This window comes from Chionomys nivalis, chromosome 1 (assembly GCF_950005125.1).
Source record: "Chionomys nivalis chromosome 1, mChiNiv1.1, whole genome shotgun sequence".
Classification (NCBI taxonomy): domain Eukaryota; kingdom Metazoa; phylum Chordata; class Mammalia; order Rodentia; family Cricetidae; genus Chionomys; species Chionomys nivalis.
The window spans coordinates 9,470,016-9,490,881 of record NC_080086.1 but is presented as its reverse complement, the minus strand read 5'-3'; the positions used below and the strand labels follow the sequence as shown (position 1 = coordinate 9,490,881).

Sequence of the window (20,866 nt, the reverse complement as noted above, 5' to 3'; positions counted from 1 at the left end):
TGTAGAAAAATATTTTTTTATAACAGCCTCTATTTACCTGACTGTAAATATGACCTCCATGACTCCACTCCACAAAAAAATGTGTGTGGGTGGAAATTCTTAGCTCTGGATTCATGTATGTGAATGTGCTATGTAGTTTATGCATTTCATTGTCAAATGTGGGCTGCTACTGAACGTAATTTTATAGCCATACATGCCTGTGCCACCACTGTATGTGTGGATAACTGTTTGTGACCATCACAGGGAAAATGAAGTCAAGCCAATGGATGCTTTCTATTCTGCTCTTAGAAGCTGTGATTTTTTTTTGAAGCCAACCCATGCTTATTCGATATTTTTTAAAAAACAAAAGCTTCTATTATTTCTATTAAGCTATTTAGGTAAAATATCTTACTGGGTATACAGTCTTAAAGCGCAGTGATGAAGTTGGAGCTAAAAATTGAGATTATAATGTGAATCTGTTTTCAGAGGAGCTGTGATCTTTTTGACTGAATAACTAATACAAACAAATTCCTTTGAATCAGGATTATCCCAAACACTGTGTCTTCTACTTTTTTCTCATCTTCCATTTTCTCATTTTCTCTGCTACTTCTCTCTCTGTTCACACCTATAATATCTTAAGTCACTATTTCCTGCAAAATTCCTGTGGGTAATGTATTGTTGAGATGAACAGAATAAATTATGATTTCAAACCAACCAGCAATAAAAAGAAACAGTCCAGGACTGAAATACAGTTTAGTGATTAAGAGAAATAACAAGTTTTGCAGAGGACCAGAATTTGGTCCCTAGCACCCACACTGGGTGAATCAAACAATCCCTGTAACTCCAGCTCCAGAAAATCTGATGTCTCTGGGCCCCAGGGTCACTCCACACATAAATGTGCACACATACACATAATTACAAATTATAAAGATGTATTAAAATAGTTAATAAGTAAATTACATCAGTCCACAGTTTCTGCTTATTACTGCCTAAATGCTTTTATGTTCATAATAGCCAAGTAACTCATTGAAGACATGTACTGCCAAAAGAATATAGTAAAATATCTACACATATTCTTTAAAACTGTGCTTCTCTATGGTCTATTGTACTGTAATTTATATTTTATCATGCACATCAAGGGCTTTTTTACCTTTCAGCCAGCAGAGTAATTCCTCTCAATAATGTATACATTCATCCCACTTTTATTCTTCAAGTTAAATGAGAATCGTAAAAGTAAAAATGCCCACTAAGAAGTAATATCAGTTAATAGTGAATCCTTTATCCTTCAGAAATCCCAGAAAGATAAAGGAAGCACTAGGCAATGCCCCTGACCTAATTCTAATTTTCTTCCTACATTGCTACCATAAAAACCCAACATGTTGGGTAGAGCATTAATCCCTTTTTCTCTTACTGTCCTTTGAAAAACATACTACATTGTCAAACAGTTCAGCTTTACAAAGGGAATTCCAAGAAGGCTTCATCTGAATGCCTCTCCTTTAATAGTTTACTAAGATTCTGTAATATGAAGTCCTGCTAGTTGGGGTTTCCGTCCCACCTGGTACCCCACAGCTGGCAAGCCCCAAAGAAAATCATACAGAGATCTCCATAAGTTATAAAGCTGATTGGCCCATTAGCTCAGGCTACTTATTAGCTCTTGTAGCTTATATTAAACCATTATTTTGATCTATTTTTGCCATATGGCTCGGTACCTTTTTCAGCTGGCAGGTCACATCCTGCTTCCTCGGTGGTCTGCACAAGACTGGGAGGAATCAGCTTTCTCCTTCCCAGAATTCTCCTGTTCTCATTGCATCATTTCTACTTCCTGTCTGGTTTTCCCACCTATACTTCCTGCCTGGCCAATCAGCATTTATTTAAAACATGATTGACAGATTACAGACAATTCTTCCACACCAAGATTCGGAGACATTGGTGAAGTATCATCTCAGTTTGGTTTAATTTAGAATGGTTTGTAAGCCCTTACTCTAAGTAAATGTGGTCATGGCTTGAAATAGAGAAATTGTGGGGGTGTGGATAGATGGCTCCGTAGTTACTGTTCTTATAGAGGACCCATTCCTAGCATCCATGTCAGGTGACTTAAAACCGCCTGTAAGTTCAGCTACAGGACATCTTAAACCCCTGGTCTTGTAGGACCTGATACACATGGGCATACCCCACCTCCATAGACCCATAATCATACACTTTACTAAAAATAATAAAATAAATATTGGAAATTGAACAATTTTCCTGTTTGTAACTCCCACATATGGCCTTTGGTAGAAAAAAAAAATCCTTGTAAATAAACAAATGCAATAGGATTTTTGGTAGTTCTTTCTGTCTAGTAGAATTAGTATTACTTAATAGAAATGGTAACAGAGCTTTAGATGTTACCCAAGCCTCCAGAGGAGTATAGTGGGCACAATGAAAGCCTTTGAGTAGCGGTCTGAACTGGGAGATATCTGGGTGTATGTGAGTTTCCTGTCTAGCACCTCTTTAAACCCTACTGGGTAAAGTATGTTACAGGAAGACTTGATGTAAGTGCCACACAGTATTCATGGGATGGGTGCTGTCACAGGGCTGAGACGGAGAATGCCCTATGATGTTGGTGAGATTATAGAGGAGATGTAAGGAAGGCCAAGAGTTTGAGCATTGGGAGTTTCTGTGCCATGAACAGAGGCCTTCAAAGGGAAAATGGGAACTTCAGGGTGAGTGCCGGCAAGTGAGGAGCCTGGGTGGTAATTCCAGAAGGAAGCTTCACACGAATGGTTTCTTTAAAAAAAAAATTCAGTTTATTTTACATGCCAATCCCATTCTCCTCTCCCTTCTTTCCTCCCGTTCCCTCCCCCACCTCCTTTCTATCTCCCATGAACTCCTGAGAAAGGGTAAGGTCTCCCATGGGAAGTCAAAGGGACCGTTCTAGCTTCACTGTGGCCAGAGATCAAACATCAAACTAAGGGACCATTCTAGCTACATTGTGGCCAGAAGAGAGGAAATCTCAAACTGGAAATGGCAGTTGCACATGTGGTAATTTAACTACAGCAGCAGATAGACTCCCAGAAGAATAGTTGAAAAGAAAAAATAGAAGAGAGGCCCCTTCTTGGGAATTACTCACTGGTAGAACTGAGATGAAGCCAGGGAGGGTGGTGCTGTGTGCACATTGTCTCAGAAGTCAGCAAGGAGAGAAAATGAGTAACAACTGCAGTACTGTCAGGGAAAAGAAGGCTGAGACCTCAGACTCAGAGGAATGAGAATCATGGGAAATACCTCTGGGCGGACCACTAAGCCACGAGTGAGTGTGAGCAAAGTGTTTTCGATAACGAAGTTGTGGTAGAAACGAGAATTCAGGAGTTGATCCAAGATTACGGTAAAATGGAAAAGCTCTGTTCAAAGAAAGGGAGGACTGGAGTGGGACAGCCACAGGAAGGAGTGAAATGATGAGTATTCCTAGTTATCAGCAGACACAATGTGGAAGAAAACAGGCTCCAAGACCTGCTGCCTAATGGCAGTGAAAAGTGCTGTTGTGGGGCAGAACTCTGCTTTGTTCAAAGGGCTCCCCCAGGATTCTGCATGTAAGGTTTTCTTTCATGCAGTCCACCTCTTCCTCCCACTCTGTCCCAGCCATTTACCCCATACCAACAGAACTGATTATGTTCTCAGATAAACAACATAGTGGAGAACCCCTCCCCAGATCACCAGCATATATGGAAAGGCTTTGGAAAAGTAATAAGATACTTGTACCACAGCTAGAGAAGAAATGGGACCAATCATTCAAAATGGTAAATAGGCTGCCAACCTTCTCTGGTAGGCAGGGTGCCTGCGTGCCTATGTATGTGTGTGTATGTGTGTGTGTGTGTGTGTGTGTGTGTGTGTGTGTGTGTGTGTGACATGATGGGAGATCTTGAATGGTGGAATTAATGTTGTGAATATCTAAAGAAGGGCTGATTTGAGCTGAGAACATCAAAGAAACTTAACAAAAGAAGGGGTGACTGCTCATACCGGTCACCCCAGCATTTAGAAGTGTGAGGGGAAACTTGAGCTATAGGGCAAGCTCTTATATTAATAATTAATTAATTAGTTGGTAGGCAGCCTATCACAAACTGTATAGCTGTTTTATTAGCAGTGCATAGTGTTTTGAACAGCAAATCCTCCTGAGTTTATTCTAAGCCAAATATGGCAGGGCGAGGAAATGGCTCAGTAACTGACAGCACACACCACTCTTGTGGAGGACCCAGTTTGGGTTCCCATCAGACAGGTGGTAACTTACTCTCTTTGAGCCTCCAGTCCTAGGAAATCTCGTGCCCTCCTCTGACCCCCATGGGTAACAGGCACATAAATTGTGCTTGCATACATGAAGACAAACCCTCTCTAATGCCTTCCTCTGTCCTTCATTGGTCCAAGTCACACAAATGGTGCTTACATACATGGAGACAAACACTCAATCGTGTAAAATAAATGCTAACAAATCCCTTTTTAAAAAGTAGGATAACATGAATACAGAGGATAACGAGATGGCTTAACTGGTGGAATACTTGCTTCCAAACTTGATGGTAACTTTAGTTCATTACCCAGAATTCACATGCTAGAGGGAAAAGTTCCTACATGTGGCCCTCTGGCCCATGAATATGAACAAATATACACACAATAAATACATGTATTTTTAAAAGAAACACATGAATATATTTCAGGTAATTTTTTAACCTTTGAGGAATCAACATTGAACATAAGAATTTTAGTCTTTATATAGTTGATAGCAAGCAATTTTTTCTGAGCATTTATCTAAGGTCAACTTTCATTTTTACTGGGCTAGGGTTGACTTCTTAAGGATTCTTTTTTTTAAAAAAAATAAGAATTTTCTCAAATTTGCCTTCCTCCTTCAAGGTTATATTGTAAGCGTACTATTTTAATATTTAAGGATGTGCAACTTTGATTTGAAAACACACCTATCTTGCTTTGGATAAATTTCATTGCCTACTTGCATATCCTTGTTTAGATTCAGCAAGAACTTCATTCAAGTTTGTTTGTGTCATAGTCCATAAATCTCTGACTTAATCCTCCAGCTTACAGATTTGCAGTTAATCTTTCTTGTTTCTAGTCTCTGCTTTTTAAAGCATCTGCTCTCAATTGTTATCATCCAAATATAGGAAAAATGTTAAATGATAAATAAACTTCCATGATCACACAGAGATCCTTCATGTGGCATTGTTCCCAGTAGTACCACATGAAGTCAGGGCATGACGTTCTCAGAAGGCAGTTATTTTTTTTCCCTTAAATTCTTGATGAAAATATTTCCAGTGGGAAGTAAAGAGAAGCAACAGAAAATCACTAACCTAAAAAGAGGCCTAAGTGGAAGGGGGAATTTCAAGGACCCCAGATTTACTTATCACCCAGTGCACTGTCCAGTGGGAAAGATCAGTATAACGTGTGAAGCTACAAGCTTCTTATCATTTTGACAAACAGGAAATAAAGGACTTTTATTCACCAATAAGAGCTTCCAGGTTCTTTTCTTTCCCCTATGGTGAATTATTGATGTCCTCCTCACAACCAGGCTTTGTCAGCAGGAATGAAGGTGTTGCCCTAAGAACAGTTATTGCTGTGGCTGAAGTCTTGCTGTAGATGATGAGATTCTGGTTTCACTGTTCAGAAATAATTGAATTTGGAAGTGCGCGAACCAAGAAGGTAGTTGGAACATGTTATCTAGTGTACTCGGCTCTTCGTATGCTTCAAAGCAGCCTCTGAACTATGTTAGTGGTAGGTACTTAATTGTCTGTGGCATCCTGGAGATGCCAGTCTGTGCAAATGCTAGACTAGGAAGCAGTTCCCAAGCCCAGTTAGCCAGTGTCCTGGCTGAATTTGGTGGGAAGCCACTGTACCTCACTTTCCTCTCAGTCTGAGTGTGCCAGAGAATGGCTGGCTCACTTAATCACTTGCCAATAAATGTCTAATTTGGTGGCACGCAATTTATTTTCTGGGCTAAATAATTTATTTTTATAAGAGAATGTGAAGAACAATATGAATGTCTTCCAGATCGTGCTGGAGCAATGCCATGTAAATATATTAAAGTTATTTTCTCTCAATACATTTCAGTATGATGCCTAAACACATTTCCCAGGAATCTGTTATGAGGGATCACTGTGAGCAGAGTGGTAGCCATTATCCCATCTTCCCGGTAGTTCCATGTGTCACTACTTGTTAGTATTTTGTGTCCTGGGTAGCCTTCGATGCCAGGGTTACCTTTTGTACAAACTTAGTGTTTTTTCACTTGCAACCTTTTGCTTTTTCACTTTTCTACAAGTCTAGAAGTCATTCCAATAATTGTTCCTTTTGGGATACTTCTCTAATCAAGATTTGGTTGACTGATTTAGTGTATGGATCATGCATATGTGCTCCTGGAGGCCAGAAGGGGGCGTCAGATCCCATGGATCTGGAGTTGTGGGTGATGCTAAGTCTCCCAATGTGGATGCTGAGAACCAAGCCATCTCTCCATGCCTACTGTTGTGTTTTCTGTGTTTGCATCTGGCACACTGTGAAATTTGTTTAAGACTGCTTCTGTGTAGTGGGACTGTGCAACAAATACACACCTGGGCACCATGCATTTTAGGTGTGAGTTTTGTCATCTCATGCAGTAGTGGCCAGAGTGGCTATACAAATATATCTTCTGTTATCAGGTTTGTACTGTCTGAACACTTTTTTGAAATGTTCTTTCTTCATTCTGTGAAGTTTTTGTTTTCTTTTAAATCACTTTAATCACACTGTCTAGAGCTTCCAATGCTGTTATAAAAGTACAGGTATTTCTTGCCTTCGTCCTCTGAGTCTAGAAAATAAATGAAGTGATACAAAGATTTTGCTTACTAGTACCTATGATATAAATACATCAATATATGGCAACTAATTTTGTGAGTGTAAAGCTGTTGCTTTTTATTCACTTGGAAAATGAGAGAAAGCTGTGTTAAGTTTAGAGCCATTTGTCTTATCTGTGTATTGCAGTGTCTGGCAGCAGGAGACAAGGGCAGTCCCTTTTCCCAGTGGTCAATGAAGACGATCTCCAAACATGGTCCAGTGGTGTCCATAAAGCAAAATTGCTTTGGATTGAGATTATAGCATAGTCTGTGCTGGTGGTGGGAGGGAGTTGGTGACTGTAAACTGATTACCTTTGACACCCCACATAGGATTAGGGGAGTTAGCTCATTTTGTGTTCATCATGATCTCAGATTCAGTCTCTACATCACACTTCATTTTTAAAGACCATCTCCTTGTGACGTAGTTTTCTCACAGAGGGATAATGTTCTCAGAAACTATAGGGAAAGGGTTTTGTCTCCACACTTACACACTGAAGTGACTAACAGGAGTGGCCTAGGAGAGAAGGTGACTGTGCCATGCTCTGGCTACATGGAGTATGTGCTTCTGTGACCTGGTGAGTGACCTTGAGTCTGTCACTCTTTGTTAAAAGCCTTGGTCCTTTGCAGAGAGCATCAATAAACAGGGATCAAACGAGTCCACAGAAATAAAAGGGAAAATTGCCATCGGCATTTGTGCTTTCACTTGTCCCATGTTTATAGATTAGTGGACATGTTTAATGCTTATTGAATGACCTTATCTGGAAGACTGGGGGCATCATTTCCATGACTTCTGCAATGCCTTAGGAATGGTTTTGAGAATCACGGCCTTGTAAGACCTTTAAAAACTTCCCAAAAGCAATGAGAATGTCAGGCATAGATGATAGGTGTTTGCCTGCAGGGACTCTGAACAGAATAAGCAGCTGTTGCCTTTACCAAGTGTTCAAAACAACAATAGTCACTTCGTTTAGCCCTAGTAGGTCCTGACCACTCTTAAAGTTGAAGCTGCAGCAACAAGAAAGTAAAGGAAGGTAGTATTTGGTTTCTAGAGTCCTCTAAAATTTATATAAAAATTCTGCTAACAAATTTTGCAGGTCTACATTTTTCCCTTCAATCTGTGATAAAGAACAATGTGATAACTTCAGAGTAGGTACATTTTATCTTTGCATTGTTGAATCTGACAAAGTCAAATGCTTTTTAAATACTGCACCACTTTATATTCTTCTTGGCATAGCGTAAGATACTTTTCACTAAGTGAGAGAATGTACTCTGAAATGGAAATTTGAGGCTTTTCTTCTACTCTCAAATAAAACTGTAGGGGGGGGGGAAGATAGTTCAGATGTGAACAGATTCTCATGTAAGGCAAAAATCTCAGGCAAAGGTGTTGCAGCTTGATTAATTCACTAGCCACAAAGGGTTGGTGGTGAGGGGAGTCACATGGCAGGTAAAAAGCAGGTTGACTAAAGAGGGTGTTGAAAGAGTGGAGGACTGGAAATGGTTGCTCTTTACAATGGCCTTCGACATATGTCAACCTAACAAAAGATGGAGATATAGGATGTTGGGATTTCCTTGGCATGCCTTTTTAAAGTCCCCAAGAGGGGAAATCTTTTTTTTTTTTTTTTTTTTTTTTTCGAGACAGGGTTTCTCTGTAGCTTTGGAGCCTGTCCTGGAACTCCCTTTGTAGACCAGGCTGGCCTCAAACTCACAGAGACCCGCCTGCTCTGCCTCCCGAGTGCTGGGATTAAAGGCGTGCGTCACCACCACCCGGCGGGAAATCTTTTTAGTTATTAATGCATAGACAGTTTTATGTACATTTGGGTAGTTTTAATACTGTTGTAATTGAATTTATGGTACAGGATTTTTTCTTTGCCCCCATTGTAAGGATTTATACTGTCATCAAAGCGGTGGGCTCTGTGTGTGTGTCTGTCTGTCTCTGTGTCTGTGTCTGTCTGTATCTGTCTGTGTCTGTCAGACTGACTCTCTCTCTCTCTCTCTCTCTCTCTCTCTCTCTCTCTCTCTCTCTCTCTCCTTTTAAAAGTATTTTGGGTTTGTGAGATGGCCAAGAGGTGAAAGTGCTTACTACCAAAGCTTGAAGTCCTGAAGTCAATGCCCAGAACCCATGGAAATTATATCTTTGACTACAGATTGTTTGGTTGTTCAGTTCTCAACATTTAAAGCCTGGTTCATTTTATAAAGAAGGCAGAAAATATAAGGAATAGGTATCAAACTAACTAACCATTGAAGCCAGAACAGTAGGTATTAGTGTTATAGTTATTTATTTTTTGTTTTGGTTTGGTTTGTTTGGTTTTTGATTTTTTTGTTTTGATTTGTTTTTCAAAGTAGGGTTTCTCTGTAGCTCTGACTGTCTTGGAACTTACTCTGTAGACCAGGCTGGCCTTGAAGTCACAGAGATCTGCCTGCCTCTGCCACTCTAGTACTGGGATTAAATGCGTATACCACCAACCGACCATGATATAGTTGTTTTAAATGTCATATAAATGGAGCTTCTTGTCAGTTTGAATTTTCTAGGTCCCGGTGTTTTGGGTTTTGAAGTGCGTGTGATGTGCAAACATACATACGTATATGAATACACTTATGAATATGTGTAGTACATATGTGTGTATATGTATTGTATATTTGTATGTGTGTGAATGTGCTGATACACTATGCAATGGGCAAGTCCTAGAAAATTCTAGAATGTTGCAAGTTAAAGTTTGCTCTTATTGGAAATCCATAGGATATCCAATAAGAACAACACCCAACTCAAAATTATTTGCTGAGAGGCCCTACAGCTTCACAGCTCAATTCTTCTTGTTTACCTTTCTCCCTTGAACCTCTACAACTCTTTCCAACCTGTAGCTGGATGACAGAGTTCTTTTCTTTCCCACTCCTGAAAACCCAGCGTTTAGAGAGAGTCATTCCTGCAGCCTCGGTGGCACACACCTCGGGAGTGATTTTTAAAGAAGAGTGTCTAAGGAAAGCAGCTCAGGGGATGGTCTCTAAAATACCGATGGGTTCACAGCTCTAGAAGGGTGCTAAGAGAGTAAGGAGGATGTGCAAGCAACGAAAGCTCTGTTTCTCTAAGCAGGAGATGAAAAGGAGCTGACTATCAAAGATGATGGAGCCAGCACAGTGTTACCTGCCTGTAATCCCAGCATATGGGAGGCAGAGGCAGGAAAATATTGCAACTTCAAGGCCAGCTTGTTATAATTTATGAGTTTAAAGTTGACTTGAATAAATTGTGCTGAACTGCTATGTTAAAGAACTATTATTTAATTAGTAATAAGTAGAAGTACTGTTTAGTGAAATTTTTTTAAAGCTTAGATGTTAAGGCTGAGAAGTCGTGTTTTAAAAAACTATCCCTCTGCTTTTGGACTTCTCTGTTTTTAAAAAGTTCTGGGTACATCACAGTTTTCTCATTTTAATATTTGAGATAATAGGTAGGGTAGTGTTTGATTACTTTGTAAATTGACATCTTGTTGGGAGTAGGAATTTCTCATGTTAATATATAACCATAATATGTAAGACTTGTGTTGAAGGAGCTGCGGGCTGCGTTCCTGCCACCCGACTCCTGGCTGCCAGCTAGCTTATGCCCTGAAATAACAACACACAAACTGTATTCTTTTAAATACTGCTTGGCCCATTAGCTCTAGCCTCTTACTGGCTAGCTCTCACATCTAGATTAACCCATTTCTAATATTCTGTGTACCACCACAAGGTAGTAGCTTACTGGTAAGATCCTAACCTGTATCTGCCTTGGAGAGGAGAATCATGGCGACTGCCTGACTCGGCTTCTTTCTCCCAGCATTCTGTTCTGTCTACTCCGCCTACCTAATTTTCTGTCCTATTAATGGGCCAAGGCAGTCTCTTTATTTAACCAATGAAATTAACACGAAACAGAAGACTCACCCCTATCAGACTTGGTATGTAATTTACACCTGCAATCTAAGATCATAGCTGCTGAGGCAGAGTCTACGTTCAAGGTCAGTCTGGTCTACATAGTCAGACACTGTCTAAAACATTTTAAAAGTCAGACTTTTAAAAGATGATACGGTTTTGACAGATGGTTTAATGGGTAAAGGTACCTCCAACTGAGCCTGGTGACCTGGGACCTACATGATTGAAAAAAGGAAAGAATCCACTCTGAAAATTGTTCTTTGACTTCTCCAAGTGTGCCATAGCAGATCCCATGCATGCTCATGTATGCACACACACAAATGTTTAAAAACACTTAAAAGATAGTATTTAAACCTTCATTTTAGTTGCAGCACTGATTCTCAATCCCAGAACATATGGGTCCTCTCTCCCTTGGCTCCTTGTCCCCTTGCTTCCCTTTGCCCTTTTCCCCCCTTGTCCCTTCTCCTCTGAGATTTTTATGTGCAGAGGTAATTCTGCCTCTTGCCACTCAGGGAGTGGGAATTTACATTAGGACTTTAATAGAAACCTATGACACACGATGGGACCAGGCTTTCCACTATTTTTTGCTGTATCTTTGGCTTAAAATCAATGGAACAAACTGAACTTGGCATTGCTATTTATGCCCAAAAAGAAGAAAAATATATAATTTTGCCATTTCTGATGTTGGGTCTTGGCACTGTGGCTTTTGTTTATGGAAAAAGACAGGAGAGGGAGAAGCATTATTTTAACTCTGAGAATAAATAGTCATATCAAATGAGATTTCCTTAAAAAGCATTTGTTCCTTTTTGCTTATTATTACCGTAAACACTGCTATTATTCCAGCTTGAAACAAAAATGAATTTATTCTCTTATTTAAATAGCTGAGTATTCAATGTATGGCTGTAATCACCGTGTCACTGTGGCAGGCTGTTTGCATACCCCATGTTTCTGCCCTGTGTATAGAGAGCCCCTTCACTTTATGATGGAGAATTGCATTATCTTGATAAATTTCCTCTTAGCATCATAGAGAATATTGTTTTCTATATAAAGTGAGCACTGCTTTTAATAAAAATGAGTGCTGCCATGCTTAAGCTTCTTCTCTAGCACTTGTGACCATTACTGACTCATTGAAGTCATTGTTTTTTTTTTATCTAAAGTGACTTACTGTCAGCTATTAATAAAGAGGAATAAAGATATGAATAGAGGCTGAGATGTCAGAATATTAAAAATGTTTCTCTCCTTACCTTTTAATATATTGGTGCTGATGAGAATTATTTTCAGAGGATGGGTTCTTTAAGCTTTAATGAACTCGTTTTCTAAGGGGAATATTGTTATTGTTTTAATAAAAGGTGAGCAGTCCAAAATGCAAAGAGCTAAACCTGTTTTGGTGTATAGCACAGAACCCTTTGCAGGATGGTCCTTTAACTCTGCTCTTTCCTTGATAGAGACTTTTGAATACAGGAAAACCACAGAAGTCTGGCTCTCACCTATATTCTGCACAGAGCGAATTAGCCATTTCCTTATGTGTGGGAGGGTACTTTTCAGTGGTTATTATCATGACTGGTAGATCCACTCAGTAACAGACCTGGCTAGATTGACAAGGCCTGAGATGGAGCCAGGGCAACTTCAATTCCAGAAGTTTCACAGATAAAAAGTGGGGTGTCTACATTACACTACTTAAAGATAAGGGACAAGGCCGTGAATGGACCTTGTAACTATAGTGACCCTTGTAGCAAATTCTGTGGTTACAGCTATTTCATCTACACACCAAAGAGAAGGATGGACTTGCATTTTAGATTGCTAAAATTTAGATTACTTACTTCTTCATAAGTCAAATGAAGGTTAATGGCATTCTATAAAGGGATGAGGTCAAAGAAAGAAAAATTCAGACAACCAATTTCAGAGGTAGGGGAATGACAGTGGAAACTGACACAAGTTTATCTTGACCTGTAGTATCAAAGCAATAGCTTTTCATAAGTCAGGAGATATATCCATAGCACAATCCACATGAAAGGTGCCAACTAGAATTATGCAAAGTTCAGTTTGACACACATGGTTCTTTTAGCCCTTCCATCTTTTTCTACACTTAGGAAAGGCACCTAAAATATAAACATGTTTTTTAATTCATATCAGTTAGCCCTGGAAAAGGACACATTACTGTTATTTTTGGCTCCGGTTTTTGTTTTCAAACAACTTAGCATCCAAAATAGGTCAAACTTCATGACTCTGGAGAGCATGAGGCTCTTTCACTACTTTGTAACTTTATTAGCCTGTTTTCTGTGCCTGTGATAAGTACTGTTTCATTCCTCAGCTTTCAAAATCCTAGGTGCAGCTCAGACATCACTGCAGCTGATGCCATTTTTCTCTCTGTTGTCTCTACTTTCATCTTCTGTGCATGTGGAGCTTAAAATGCACGTAGGGTTTTCCAAAAGATGTTGAGGTTCCCATATCTCTAATCATCTGTTTGTATATCTTATAGTGATTATCATTCAGGATTCTTTCTCCCAAGTGAATGGGAGTAGAGATGAGTGGGTGAATGGATGGATGGATGGACTGATGGGTGGGTGAGTGGGTGGATGGGTGGGTGGATGGATGGACAGATGGATGGATGGATTGTGAATGGGTGAATGGATGGATGGATGCGTGCATGGATGTGTTATATCATAGGAATCTGAGCATACAACTTTTTCTCAGTCTGTTTTACAAGTTTACTATAGTGGGTCCTTGTTATAATTGAAGGATAGCTAGACTTTGACTATTTCTGAAAGTCTGTTTTCTAAAAAATATGGGAGGCACTCTAAAAAATTCTGAACTTTAAAACATTTTATTGCAAATCAGAAATAGTTATAATACATTCCAAATTATAGTGTGAATTATGTATGACGGTGAAATATATGAACAACCCTTCCATCCTATAATGCTTTTCAATCAGAGAAGAATGGTTGAAAAACTTAAAAAGAACAGAAGTACAGAAAATAACCCAAAACAGGTTGGCGTGAACTTGTTTAACTTATTCATGGTCACAAAATACCCAGTAACAAAGTCCTTCTCGGAGATTTGAAATAGTTTTTGAGGGATTACAGTGCTATCCTGGAAGGTTAAATAGAATGCTCTATTGTCTTAGACCCTTGACCAAACTTTCAAGTAAGAATCACGTTTGTAACCAAAACTAAAAGATGACAGTGCTGTGAAATTTCATAATCATTATCCAGTAACAATAGACTTTTTGACTTTTCCTTTTTCATTGATTGCATGTTTAGGACTTTGAAGTTTTATATTAAATTTTATGAAAGAACATAAAACTATGGTCATAGGGCTAGAGAGATGACGCAGAGGTTAAGAGCACTAGGTGCTATTACAGAGCAACTGAGCTTCAACTCCCAGCACTCACATATGACAACTCAAAATTGTCTATAGCTCCAGCACCAGGGGTATCCTACACTCTCTTCTTGACTCTGTGGGCACTATACCCAGGTGCACATAACTCCCCCCCACACACAACATGTGCACATAATTTGAAAACAAACATTTTTAAAAAGCAGACTCACAATAGTAAGAGGGAAGTGCATATCTGTCAGGTGATTTTGGCATTTCGTACAAGATTAGTTGTTAATGCAGTCACTCTAACTCAGTAGATCAAGCATCCATTTCTGCTTCCATCCCCTAGAAGTTACCTTTGTCAATGTATGAGACTCCTGTCCTCATGATTGTACAGGAAGGACTCAATCCCTAAGCCACCTCTGTGTAACACCCATTCTTAAGTACTGGATTTTTCATACCACCTTTTATTGATTGATAAATTGATTGATTAGTTATTTTTATTTTGTGACTGTGAGACCTGCAGAAGCCAGAAGAGGGCATATAATACCCTACAGCTGCTGTTAAAGGAAGGTGTGGTGCTGGGAACTAAACTTGGGTCCTCTGCAGAAACAGCAAGTACTTTTGACCACTGAAGCATCTCCAAAGTACCCAGTCTTATCAATGTGTGGGAAGCAAGCATTTTAGAATTGCTTTTATTTAAAAAAAAATGGCAATTTTACCAACAGCAGTGTACCATTGCAGCTTCTGCCAAACTGGCTGTCCTTACAGAGATTTCTTATGTAGAGAACATGAGCTGGTATCAACACTTCAGTACACTGTGTATGCAGAGGGATGTTAAGGAGGATGGAGCCAAAATTACCTCTGAATTAGTGTGGCCTCTTTAAATGTAACTAGCAACCATCAATTTGTGTCAAATCCCCTATCTACTTCGTCCTAAAGCCACTTCTATAAAAGCGAAGGATTATATTATATATTATATAACATGTAATTATATATAAAAAGTATAATTATATAATTTACTTGGAATTTCATGAAACTTCACATTTTAAAGTTTTACCCTGCAAGATTCTACATGAACTGGGATGCTAGGTGGGTGTGATGCAGGATTCTACATGAACTGGGATGTCTTGGAAACAGTAAAAATGCTAGCTCACTAGAAGGTGTAAAAGTGACTTAAATGAGAGACTTAGCCTTTCTCAGACATGATCTTCTCACTGATTAAATTACATCCACACTGCACCCTTGTTCTTGATATACAGTGCATTGGGAGGTCTTAAGTAAATAATATGTGAGTAAACAACTATCTTCTGATTATCTTTTTGAGATACAGTCTCATGCTATAGCTCAGTCTAACCTTAAACTTAATTTGTAGCCAGAGATAACTTTGAAATTTCAGTGATACTTCTGACAACTAGTGTGAACTACCACATCTGACTCAATACTCTAGTGAATGCTGATTTCATTAGCATCTCATTTACCATCTTGATTCTACTACCACCACGCTTTTTGCACTTTCTGTATCAAGAACAATTTTCATGACATGGGGTACCCAGCCTTTCTCTCTTATCTGATCCACCAGAACAAGTATCTCTTGTCCTGGAAAAGTGAGTATCAATTTGCAAGGTCATCTGTTTAAAGTTATATATCTAGGGATAGAGAGATCACTCAGAAGCTTAGAGAGCTTGCTGTTCTTGCAGAGGATCTGTGTTCAATCCTCAGCACCCAAGTTAGGTGGTTGACAATTGCCTATAACTCTAGGGAATAAAATACCCTTTTTTACTTTTATGGGACCTGCATATGGGGTGACAGACACATACACATGCATATAAGAACAGGCACACACACACACACACACACATAAAAATAAATCTAAAACATAATTCAAATATATCAGCCTGTAGCATTTTCTATTCATCTTTGTCTGCTCAAACTGGAAAAAACATCAGTAATATCTCTCATCCAGAGAAATCCCTCCCTGTCATGCTCTCTTGCGCTGAATTATCATCAGGTATCCTCCCTTGTGCAGATTTCTGTGCTATACAAAAGGGGACATTCTGACCTACATATTGGAAATTCTTCCTTGTAACTTGCTATAAATGTCACTTAACACTTTATTTATTGAGTCAGCTCTGATGACTTGAGCAAGATAAATTGTCTAAAGAGGAATGCCTGCTCCCTAAGTGATTCACAAAGATGAATACATCATCATCCACAAAACACTTCTTGCGGCTTTTCAGTGGGAACATTAATTTGTGATGTCCTACATTTTGCAAAACAAATTAAGAAAAATATCCTTATTAAAAATGAATTTTTAATTGGTATTTTTACTGAAGATCAAGAAAGATATTACTTAAGTAAATTTTAGAATATTTAGTAGTTATTTAGCTATTTCATTAGGATTAATATATTAAGCTTTAATGTAGAATTAATTATGGTTAAGTTTTAAAATTCCTAGTTAAAAGTAGGAAGGAAACAATAAAGTTCTTACTAAACATTTACATAAAATGAAAAATTTAAATGCATAGAGGTGAATTTATGACATTTGATTCTTCTATAGTTTGTTGGCTTATTGCCTGAGTAGCCTCAAAAATCATCCCCTGCTACTGATTACAGTGTGACTTCATAGAAACAAGAATTTTGGAGTCTGGTTTGTTATGTACTAGTCTGTAATTTAAAATTTAATATATTAGTTCTAATGAAATAGCAAACAACTATTTAATGTTCCAAATTTTATTTAAGTTAGTTTTTTCTTGGTCTCCAATCCAAAAACAAGTTCAACTTTATTATATAGTTTAAAATATATTATATATTAATCTTTCTGCTTCTTTGCAGTTGTCGACAGACTCCTTTCTGAGTTAGATCACAATGTTATGGTCCTGTTATAGATGTTATTGTAATTTATTTCATCTGTTTATGTCTATCTATTCACCATCTATTTATCTTCTGTCTACCTAACTCTCTATGTATTTATCTCTTTATGTATGTATCTAAGTATCTATCTGCCTATCATCTATCTATCTATCTATCTATCTATCTATCTATCTATCATCTATTACCTATCTCTTTATCTCTCTTATACATCTATCTATATACCTATATTTCTCTCTATTCATACTCCATCTATACAGCCATTATCTATGTGGGGTGCTGACAATAGACCCTAGGCCTCTCAAGTGGGAGATACACAGTTGTGTCAACACTAAGCCTCATCTCCATGCCCCCACCCTCTTATCTTTCTGAAGTTCTAAATGCTCCTTTGACCTGGTAGGTAGGTTCTATCTGTGAGATATAACCGGGTAATTTCCCTTGTGCTCCTTGAAGAGAAAGGTATCATTTTATCTTAATCAACTTGCATGCAAAAACCAAAGAAACAGCAATGAAAATGCAGAGCTAGGTGTAACAGTGCCTGTCTGTAATCTCTGCACATGGGAGGTAGAGGAATAGGGTAGGGACTGTAGTTAACGCCATCGTTAGCTACATAGCAAGTGCAAAGCCAGCTCTGGCTACACGCGACCCTGTTTTAAAAATGAATGGATGAATAAATGAGTAATTGAGTGAATGGAAGGGAAGAAAAGGCAGAGAGGAAAGAAAGAAGAGAGGAGAGGATCAGGGAGCAGAGGAGAGGAGATTAGAGAGCTGGCCATCAATTCCATATTTTCACAAAACAAAAGATTTACACCTAGATTTACACCTAGTATTGCCACATATTAAAGTCTCATTATCATAATAATAATAAATATTACTGAAAATAATTTAATTTTAGTATCACCCATCCTTACATTTTTTAAATGTGTTTTTGTAGTGAACTATTATCTCACCTTTCTGAAGAAAAAAATTTTGGAACACAGTTTGTCTTAAATGTTAAATCAATTGTGAGTTTCATGTGGTAATATTTACACAGAACTACCACTGTTAATCTGGCAGGAAATCTGCAGTAAAATCAACCAGAATGAAGATATGACCATCTTGAAATGCAGGACTATATGCAAACTCATTTAAAAACAGAGGATAAGTGCTTTGACAGGAGCCCTGAGCTGTATGGAAAACTAGAAATCAGGGTTGACTTGGTCAAAGATGGCAGGAAAGGACAAAAGTCTTTTACTACCAATAAACATAAAAATGGGACCCACTCTGATAGCATGTGGTATCATTTACCACTGAGAATGAGACTGGACAATCTTCACTAATGTGTGGAAATTCACAAAAGCACAATTTTCCAAGAACAAAACATTTTCAATTACGTGAGGATATCCCTTTAGTGACAACATTAGGCACCTACTGTTGAAAGCACATTTTGAGTTTTCCATCTTTCAAATGAAACATATCCAGTTATAATACAGTGATGGGGGAGAGTCTTCTGTTTTGTGTTAATTTCATTGGTTAAATAAAGAGACTGCTTTAGCCCTTTAATAGGACAGAAAATTACGTAGGCGGAGTAAACAGAACAGAAGGCTGGGAGAAAGAAGCAGAGTCAAGCAGTCGCCATGATTCTCCCACTCCAGAAAAACGCAGGTTAAGATCTTTCCTGGTAAGGCCAGCTCGTGGTGCTACACAGAATATTAGAAATGGGTTAGATCAATATGTAAGAGCTAGCCAATAAGAGGCTGGAACTAATGGGCCAGGCAGTGTTTAAAAGAATACAGTTTCCGTGTAATTATTTTGGGTAAAGCTAGCTGGGTGGTGGGAAGCAGCCCGCCATTCATCACTATAGAGTGGCGCCCATTTGTTATGTAATTTTGCTATGTTAAAGTTAAAGCCTTCTTGTTTTTGTTTAAACAGAAAAAGGGGAAATGATGGAGGAAGGTCATTGGCTAATAAAGAAACTGCCTTGGCCCATTTGATAGGCCAGCCTTTAGGTGGGTGGAGAAAACAGAATGGAATGCTGGGAAGAAGGAAAGGGAGCTCAGACGGCATGCCTGCTCCTCTCTAGGGCAGATGCGATGAAGCTCTGATCCAGGATGGACATAGGCTAGAATCTTCCCAGGAAGCACACCTTGGGGTGTAACACACATTAATAGAAATGGGTAATCAAGATGTAGGAATTAGCCAGTAAGAAGCTAGAGCAAATGGGCCAGGCAGTGTTTAAATGAATACAATTTGTGTGTTGTTATTTCGGGTAAAGCTAGCCGGTGACTGGGAGCTGGGCGGCAGGAACGCAGCCCGCAGCTCTCACAACAATACAGTATAAAATGATCTAAAAGGTGAAACATGACATCAAAGCGAAGGAGGGACAGAAACAACTACGCTGGTAAAAAGATCAGGTGGTTGGGTCCTTTTTTTTTCTATCATTAGATCTTTGGATGTTTTAATGATTTATGTGTATGTATGCCTATGGGAGTTTAGGTGTACTGGGCTGGATCAGGTACTAACTACTGATGCTCAAAAGATGGCAGTGCCATGCTATGTCTTCAGAAAGACCTTCCTCCACCAACTCCTCACTACACACCACCATGCATGGTCCAAATCCACAGCCTTGTTTATCTTTTAATATTGTGTGTATATATGTATATATATGAGACCATGAGAGTAGGTAAAGGTTCTTTCTAAATGAAGCCTCTAGGTCCATGATCTCATGAGTCACTGTACCAGGAACTACAGAAGACAAAGAATATTTGGGAATAATATGGATTCTAATTATTCCATAGGAACAGTTTCATTTAGATGCCATTACCACCCAAGACACAATTTCAAATGTAATTATGGAATTTACAGCAGCTGGATTAGTGGTACTCACTTGGATTTGAATGCTTTTTTTTTTTTTTTTTTTTTTTTATGGATGAGGGTTCTCAGATCAAGTGGATGATGAGAGGCAGGACTTGTTCTCTCGTGTGACTGCAGACCAGACTCTCCACTTTACTGGGTGGGTTTTAGAGGAGACAGCGGTTGATGCTCATCCTGGTCTCCAGAAGAACAGAGTCAAGAAGCACACAAACCTCTGTGAGCTACCAGAGGACATTTCCAGTTCTCAGGTGCTAGCTACAGCAAAGCCTCATGGGTAGGGGTGGAGAACTTCACAACCTGGAGCAGCCATCGCACCCACACAGCCCATATGCAACAGGCATGTCAGGGTGTAACAAACTGGAGAGTCGGGGAAGAATGACATGGCATGCCTAGTTTATCCGCCTTAGTGTGGAACTCCAATAGGAGGCAATGGTCACCTCAGAGGGCTGGACAGGGGTTTAGTTGGTGGAGTGTCTGGAGCACAGGAAATCCTGAGTTCAAGCACTAGCTCTGTGTGAACAGGTGGGTGGTGTGTGCTTGAGATCCCAGCACTCAGAAGGTGAGGACTGGGGAATCAGAAGTTTAAGGCCATCTTCTGATGCACTGAGTTCAAAGCTTGCCTGGGCTTCACGAGACCTCATTTCAAAAGGATAAACAAGAAAGTTTTTCTATATTCTCCTTCCTAGTGGCCGTGGAAGAGCTGTATTTTATTTCTGGTCCAGACATATAACTCAGTAATGTTTTTGTGAATTTGCTGTAGAAATCAAAATTTGGCGCCTAACTAGTTTATCCCCTAAATATCTACAAATTAACAAATCTCTTCACATTTTCACTGTACTCAGCTGAATGAATTCATACTGGATCAACTTGACTCTTCCTTCTTGCTTTGAAATTCTGTGGTTGTGTTTTGTGGTGTAGACATGGAATTTGACTGGGAATGTGCAATCATTCTGCTTAGGAAAATATTTCATTTTCTCTTTTATAACTAAGAGAAAACTGGTGGAAAAATATAAGTGCAATTAAAACAATTGTTTTGAAAAGAGGGGCAGAAAGTAGAGATTTAAAAATGGAAGCAAACTAGTAAAGCATGCAGCTTTGTACATTTTTTAAAAGAGTGA

At 38.9% G+C, this 20,866-nt stretch overlaps 1 protein-coding gene across 1 annotated transcript in view; it reads left to right on the top strand.

Annotated features, from left to right (window-relative positions):
- The window catches only part of Pde3a (phosphodiesterase 3A), a 286,893-nt gene that overhangs the window by 174,238 nt on the left and 91,789 nt on the right, over nt 1-20,866 (top strand). The gene's annotated exons all lie outside the window — the stretch shown is intronic.